General features: G+C 39.9%; 1 pseudogene; it reads left to right on the top strand.

The window, feature by feature from the left end:
- The first annotated feature begins 421 nt into the window (after window positions 1-421).
- Window positions 422-1,469, top strand: LOC149256778 (F-box/kelch-repeat protein At1g67480 pseudogene; annotated as a pseudogene).
- The last annotated feature ends 6,991 nt before the right edge of the window (window positions 1,470-8,460 follow it).

Here is an 8,460-nt window from a genome sequence, read left to right as displayed (position 1 = left end):
CTAGCTTAAAGACCAGGTGTTTTCGCAGCGCCTGAATTCTTTTAGCAGTTTCGCAGCGCCATCTATTTTAGTGATTTCGTAGCAAAAGCACTGACTTTGCACTGGCTGCGCTACGGAATTAGGGATTTTCTCTAAGTTTTCAGTGAAGGCCCAAATTTTAAGCACACCTATGGTATACTGGCTACAACTGTTATGGATACTAGTAAATATTTCATCATCTTGTAAACTTTGGTTCCCCAAAATTCCCATGAGTGAAAGGCATTTTGAACCTCTATGATACCCCATTTGGCACAGCAGCTCGTGTTGACATTGTGTCTGATTATTTAGAGAGCAACTGGTCACCATATAAAAATCAGGAAATCGGGGATATTTGGCTGTCACAGGACTTGGATAAATGTTCCCTCTTGCAAGATTTTGCCCTATGGGGACAATTCATGATACTGGAAGAACCATTTTAATGAATGGTGCTGTACCTACCAAATTGTCATGCTCAGTTGAAAATGTAGTATGGCCACAAAAAGAACGCATGGATTCATCTAAAAGTGATCTGATAGTTGAGAAAGACGCCATTGATGCTGATTTTGACAATATTTTGAAAACCCTGCCACTGACTAAAGCCTTTCTAATAGTGAAGGCATTCACAAAGAAAGAAGCTATTAGAGCCCGTGTCAGGTCCTCAGCTCAGCAGGAATGTATATCAAAAAATATTCTATGTAATGATCGTGATTATGAATTTGCTCTTTTGACAGGCCTTCCTGATGATGTTACCAAGTATTGTCTTGCACTAATACCTCGCTCAGATTTTCAGTCACTGAGATTTGTTTCGAAAGCATGGAGGAGTTTCATTCTGAGCAATGAATTTTATATGGCAAAGAAAACTAGCTGGCACCCTTGAAGAATGGCTTTGTGTGCTGACTGCAGATTCATGTAGTGGCAAAATGCAGTGGCAAGTTCTTGATTCTGCCCGTGGTAAATGGGAATTTCTTCCATCCATGCCTGGTCCTTTGAAGAAAGCTTTTGGGTTTGCTGTGATAGATGAAAAACTAATGGTCGTTGGTGGATTGGTTGATAATGGCTACGCAGCAGAGGCTTCAACAGATACATACAGTTATGATCCAATATTAAATAGGTGGAGTTTGCTTGCAAAGATAAATGTGGCACGTTTTGAATTTGTTTGTTCAGTGGTTGATGACCTTGTTTATGCAATTGGAGGTCATGGACCAGATGGGGAGGGTCTGTCTAGTGTTGAGGTATTTGATAGGCAACGAAATAAGTAAACTCTAATAGAGAGTCTGAAACGTCCAAGATGGGATTGCTTTGCTTGTAGGCTGGAAGATAAGCTGTATGTCATGAGCGGCCGTTCAAGTTTCACCATTGGGAATTCAAGGGGCATGATAATTCTCATGATCTGGTTTATTTTCGTTCTCAAGCATGACTTGGTCATTTTCGTTCCTCTTGTTCAGTCTTGAAAAAGAGTCCCTTGGTTTCGTGATCAGAGAGGCACGTGCAGAGCATCTAATAAATAATCTCTGATAACACTTGGCGTCCTCGAATGTATATGCTTATCATAACAAATAAACAATACCATTACAGTTGCCAAAAGTGACTCATATACATACGGCTTCACATGTTCTTACAAAGAAAAAGGCTGGTGATGTATATATGCCGATAAAAAAAAACCAAATGGTCATGAAATTGCCGCAACCAATCGCAGAGTATTCGGTTGCCTTGATAGGAATTGAGCAGTAATGCAAAAATATTCAATTTTGAAGTCGTATCAGTTAGGGATACATGGACCAGAAGCAGATGTTGGTACTTTGTGTGTTGGACCAGGTTATATATTTCATTGTTTTAAGGACACACAAGAAGTCTCAGAGGTTCGATGTGTGAAGAATGCAAATGTTCCTTTGAGTTATCGCTTGCTGATACTTATTTGAATTAGAACTTCGTTTCATATGGCATAGCAGCGTCTCTGAATTTGTTATCAAGCGATCCTGTTTCAGTTGCCCACATTTTGCCCACATTTGCAATTAGATATATGCTCTCATACAACAGCAGAAACATAATTTAGAGTTCTCAGAATCACTTAGAGAAAAAGAGCAAAGGTTGAGGGCTGCGCATTTGATCATAAGGCGTGTATGAATGCTATATATTGCTATGTCCGTGAACTAGCATGGAGAATGTGCATTAACTGTTTGACAATATCAGAATTTGAATTTTCTATTATGCAATGCAGTGATAAAATGCCAAATGTAAAGTGGTTTTTATAAAGGTGTTGATTGCCATAGGGTCGCCATAATTAATGACACCGGGATAGAGATGTGGCAAACAAAGATATTAGCTGGTCATTCATTTGCTCTGCCACCGATGAAAGACAGAGACACCTGGTTGATATTTGTTTTTCTTTGCCGGAAAAGGGGTAGTCGAGTAGTTTTATATGCTACAAGGCCGCCATTTTTAGTGGCACAAGAGCTGGCATCGTTAAAAGGATGAGTGCGCGTTAAATAGAAATAAAAGAAGGATGGCGTTTTCATCAAAGGCAGAAGGATGGTGTTTTCATCAAAGGCTACCGTCGTCTTTTCCATCAAGGGAGCGCAGACCATAGAGGAACCCTTGCCAATCCCGGCAGGACTGTTACACTCGAGCCTCACGATGACCACACCAGTTGGGGCGTTGCTTACAGGGTTTCTGGACAGGAAGCTGAAGATATTGTTTTATTTTATTTAGAAGTGAGAGAGAAGGAATATGACCAAAAGGCCTAACATTGAATATCTCTTTCAACTAGAGACAGCTCTACTTGAGATAGGTTGCAATGACAGTCACGTGACAGACCTCGCAAATGCAGTTAGGAAAGTATTAACATGCAAAGATGGAGATGCTACTTCAAATGGAGATGCAAAGTACTAAACTTCAGTGTGAACTTCAGCAATTTGTTGTCTTATTCATGTGATTGTTTTAAAGGATATTTTGCCGAGCCTTTTGAGTTCTATAACATGCGATGCCTCAATAACATGCGCTGCCTCAATCTAGAAGAACCTATGCATAAAAAGCAGAGTCCCTGTAGGAATTATATCTTCATCGAATCCTTCATTCAAAAGAAAATCAGTGACAGTAAAGAATTAGGAGCACAAGGCTAAATTTTATACTATCGATGTTTTTGACTCTAAATGGGAGAAATTTCTAGATCCAGGGGAGTTCATTGTGATGATTTCATGGGTTAAGAAAATTCAGAAACTTTACAACAAAAAGGTGCAGCTGATTCTAACAGACAAGCCGAAGTTGATATATGTAGACCCAGTCAAATTGGTACAGTAGCGTAAGATAGTTTGGTTTGATAATCCTAAGAAGCTTAATGTCCAAGTGTTGAATTCTTCCAACTTTAAGATCTGTACTTTGAAAAAGACCACCTCATTTGAAGATTTGAAGACAGCAAGGAATACTACAGTGACTTTATGTTCCAGTTGGGATTTATGAAGCTTTTTATTGGTTTGATGCTAATCAAGTTGGCTGTGATATACAGAAGCAAGCTTCATCTTCTTAAAACTATTTAGGTTCCTAATAGCTGTACAAATGTCTGAAGAGATCATGAATCTAAGCAGAAGACGCTTCAAAGATACATAGGTTCTGTTTTGACATCTACAGCAGTTTCGTAGCGCGCTACGAAACTGCTGTAGAATGTTGTTTTGTGGAAAAACAATGAATTTTGATGATGAGGTCAGTTAATGGTAAAAGAAGGTCTCAAACTCAGGCAGGGAGATCATACATGGGTTTCATAACAAATCAAACAGTGACAGGTGTAGGTCTTGAAGGGAAAATAAAATATTTTGTTTACTTTCATAAAGTTTTCTCAAAGGCAATTTATGACCAAGCTACTAGGGTATTGGTGGGGTTACCAGAATGTTCGGTTGATACACCTGTTGGTCCTTAAAGTCTCCAGATCATATAGCATATGGTGGTTATGCGTTGTTAATTGAAGGTTCAAAGAACTTGGAGTGTGGTCTTATGAAGAGAAATGGAAAACAGGGGACCGTGGATGTAGGGTGATTAATTTTATCAATTAATAAGCTGTCTTACAGCTAGCATCCGAGACCAGCTTGCTCGGTGAATGCTCTCTTAACATATCTCAGCCATAATGGAAATCATACAGCTGTCCAGCATCCAAGAAAGCATCAAGCCTGCGAGGAGAATGAAATTAGTATTTTAGTTGGATTAGGATTGTGTGTAATTATAGTTCAGCATGTTTGTAATTAATGCAGTAGTTAAAAGCATGTAGGAATAATTAATAGCCACCTTCGAGGCTCCCCTCATGCTGGAGGAGGATGCTCGAGGTGTTTGAGTTTGCTTGCCTATATATGGGCCAAGGTTAGATGTAGAAAGGGTTGGATACTTAATAGAAAAACAGTGTTGTTTTGGGCCATTGTAAGACCTTTTTTGACAGTAATAGTAAAACAGAGTTATTCTCTTCTCAAGATTCTCGAAGGATTGTCATGATCAAATGTAGTGATGATGTGTGGTACTTTATGTTATTTTATGGTTTTGTTGTATGCAATCACTCAGAATTCATAAATATATGCTCTGACTTCCTGTGTATACAGCAAGCTATGTTTTGGTGAAATATGTTTGACATGTAATGCTAAGAGCCTTGATTTCTATGAGGTCACTGTGTTTTCCTTGTTTACTTGATATTATAGACTCCATAGCCCAATGAGAGCTAGTTTGATGTGTTTCCAACCAGTTATGCTTTCATAAGAAAATAAAGAGTTAGCCATCTAGTGTTGGAAGGATTTTGTCAAGAGTTGTGAGAGAGCCCTCTCTGATTAGGAAGGCTAATTCCTAATCTAAAGTATGGTCTGAAACAGTTACATGAGACCTTGCTTGGTTGCAGTCCCTAGTACTGGTTTTGTGATAGACAAGGAATAAAGATTATGGGAATCCACAACTGTCGAACAACAAGGCTACTGATCAACCTAGTAGTTCGACAACAACTTTGACCGAAGTTGTGCCACCCATCATTCCTGAGCTAACAATAAAGCCGCCAAAAGGATTAGTACACAAATCGACGTTTAATCCTCATGCCAAAGAAACACATAATTATAATATAGTAGAGGACTTTGCCCAATCGCCGTCCGCAATGTCAACACTTGAAGTACTGCAAAATTGCCCCTCCCAAAAGCAGGCTCTATTATCAGTAATAGGTGGGATTGACCCAGCGGATTCCAATCTTGTAGCCTTTAATCATAAAGGATATGAACCTCAGTTACCAGCTCAACTCGCTTTCCTCATTCAAGTGAAAGCCCTCAACAAAACTATTCATCGAACAATCATTGATGAGGGGGCATCTACATGTATTATGTCAATGAGTTGCTAGAAAACTTTAGGCTCACCACCCTTGTCGCGATCTTCAACGACGTTAAAAGCATTTGATGGACGGACATACACTCCATACAGGATTTTAAGTAACTTGCAAGCTGAACTAGGGGGCAAAACAGTAGAAATTGATGTTGAAGTTATCGATGGAAGCCTCGATTACAACATCCTAGTGGGAAGGCCCTGGATTTATGCTATGGTTGCTGTTGTGTCAACATACTTCAGAAAGATTGCATTTCATTTCCAAGGAGGAATTACAATCGTCGACCAACAAACATTTCTCCCCAACAGTTCACAAGTTACGGGAAGCATTCCGATGATCCACGGAAGCTCTCAGTCGATTCGAAATATCAGAGTAGGCGTACTAAAAGACCCTACATTGATGGGTACTTTTTCCCTACTACCTCCAAACAATTTGGCGGAAGTGGCCACGGTGGGAACCTACAATATGGTATCTTCTATTCAGAAGATGTCTGAACACGATGTTAGCATGGATCATCACCAGGTATTGCCTCCAAGCCCAATAGAAATATTGTAGCAATCAATGTTCTCGGCATGGGAGGCAAACCCAAATCAACGCTCATCGAGCGTTTGGGTAGATAGGTCTAAGGAATATGGTACCTCTTCAGATCCTTGGTCACATGTACATTCTACAGACGAAGGAATTGTTCAGTCAATGATGATAGAGGGGGAACCATGGGAAGATTACCACCATTGTTCCCATCTTTTGGATTACAATGAATATTGCTCCAGCGACCTTAATTATCCTACAGTTTTTTATTTTCTATCAAATACTGTAAATACGGTGGATTCTGAGCGAAACTTGTCCAATATTGGAGAAACTATCGCCATAAATATGTCAACCAAACCAGATGTTGCAGAGAATATTCATGTTGGCAAATCTTGTTCTTCTTTAGAACTGGAAGTATATTACGCTCCCTTTCACAAGTTCAGAGATGTCTTTGCATGGCCATATGAAGAAATTCCAGGCATTGACTCGAGCATATTTGAACACGAAATTAAGATGTATCCAAATGTCAAACTAGTATGACAATGGCTTCGGCAAGTGCACCTGAAGAAAGTCGCTGCCATCAAGGCAGAAGTTGAAAAACTTCTCCATGCTAGTTTCATTTACCTGGTTCCTCTAACTGATTGGGTATCAAACATTGTTCCTGTGATGAAAAAGAAAGGAACGATTAGAGTTTGCGTCGATTATAGGGATGTAAATCAAGCTTGTCCAAAGGACAACTACCCTACACCCTTTATCGACCAGATAATTTATGAATGCACCAGATGCGAAATCTTTTCGTTTATGGATGGATTTTTCGAGTATAATAAAATAAATATCTGCCCATAGGACCAGTCAAAGACTGCATTTATTTGTCCGTGGGGCACATTCGCGTACTGCAAGCTACCTTTCGGTTTAAATAACGCAGGGGCAACCTTTCAGAGGGCAATGAATTATGCCTTCCATGACATCAAGAACATCGTTCAACCATACCTCGACGATCTTCCGGCTCATTCGCAAAAGCGGACCGATCATCCGCAACATTTGAGAGCAATATTTCTACGTTGCCAACACTACAAGATACGACTCAATCTGCACAACTGTGTGTTTTGTGTCGGTTCTAGTCGTTTACTTGGCTTTGCAGTTTCAAAAGACAAGATTCGCCTCGACCCGTGTAAGGTTCATGCAATCATCGATCTGCCTCCACCTTAAAATTTGCTTCATATTCAAAAACCTCAATGGAAAGAAAACTTTCTGAGGAGGTTCATTCCAAATTACGCCAAACTTGCTAAAGGTTATACACGTCTATTGAAAAAAGAAGTACCCTTCAACTAGGATCAGGTTGTGCAAGATTCCTTTGATGCTATAAAGGAATCCCTAATAAACGCATCATTAATGTATGATCTTGATTATCAAAAAGACTTTAACCTGTATCTGGCTATAACAGATATGACCATCGCAATGGTTTTAGTTCAAGAAGACAATGGAATCGAACATCCTGTCTATTATTTAAGTCAAAACTTAAATGATACAGAAAGAAAGTACTCCTATGTTGAAAAGCTAGCTCTCGAAGCTGTTCAAGCAGTACAGAGATTTCGACACTATGTCCTCTTCTGAAAAACTACCATTTTGTCATATTACAACCCCATGACTTACATCTTGTTGCGACAGTTGCTTGGGGGCAAATATTCAAAATGGATAGAAATTTTGCAAGAGTTTGATATGGAATTCGTAAAATCAAAATCAAAGAAAGCCCTGGTTTTCACGGAGTTACTATGTGACTTCCCATCACTGTCCAATGACTCAACATCCAAAGCAACAATCATGGATGAATCTTTGTTTCTAATATCTTCAAGTGATCCGTGGTATGGAGATATAATCATCTATCTCCAGACCCAAACATATAGGTCTAATACCTCTTGCTCAGAACAACGACATACTCAATACCAAGCAAAAGACTACATGATCGTCGGTGATACACTTTACCATCGTGGTATCAATACAGTTCTACGAAGGTGCCTCACCCATGAGGAGGCCGAAAAAGTCCTGAATGATTGTCATTCAGGCGTGTGTGGGGGGTATAAATCTAGTTATGTTACGACACAAAATATTTTACGAGCAGGATACTTCTGGCCAACAATGTTCAAGGATTGCATAACCGCAGTCAGAAGTTACCATGTTTGTTAAATCTTCGACCGCAAAACCAGAATACCGCCCACACCTCTGCAGCCAGTGGCTGCTGTTGGGCCATTCGCCAAATGGGGCATAGATTTCATGACATGTAACCCCACCTCGGGCGGGGGGCATGGGTATATCATAGTCGCAGTTGACTATTTTACGAAATGGGTCGAGGCGATGCCTACATTAAAGAACAGCAGTGAAATGACTGCTCTTTTCTTTTTCAATCATTTAGTCTCCAAATTCGGTGTTCCACAAGCTATAGTCACAGATCATGGATCACATTTCTGCAATCACACCATGGTTGAGTTGGCTACCAAATTAGGACTGTCCCATGATAGCTCTACTCCATATTATCCGCAAGCTAACGAGCAAGTTGAGGCAACCAATAAAGTCCTGAAACGCAT

Source organism: Pinus tabuliformis, chromosome 7 (genome assembly GCF_031772625.1).
Source record: "Pinus tabuliformis cultivar Carrire ecotype Pingquan chromosome 7, CPIR1, whole genome shotgun sequence".
Lineage (NCBI taxonomy): Eukaryota > Viridiplantae > Streptophyta > Pinopsida > Pinales > Pinaceae > Pinus > Pinus tabuliformis.
The sequence above is the reverse complement of the archived record's forward strand: the minus strand, read 5'-3'. Positions and strand labels throughout refer to the sequence as shown.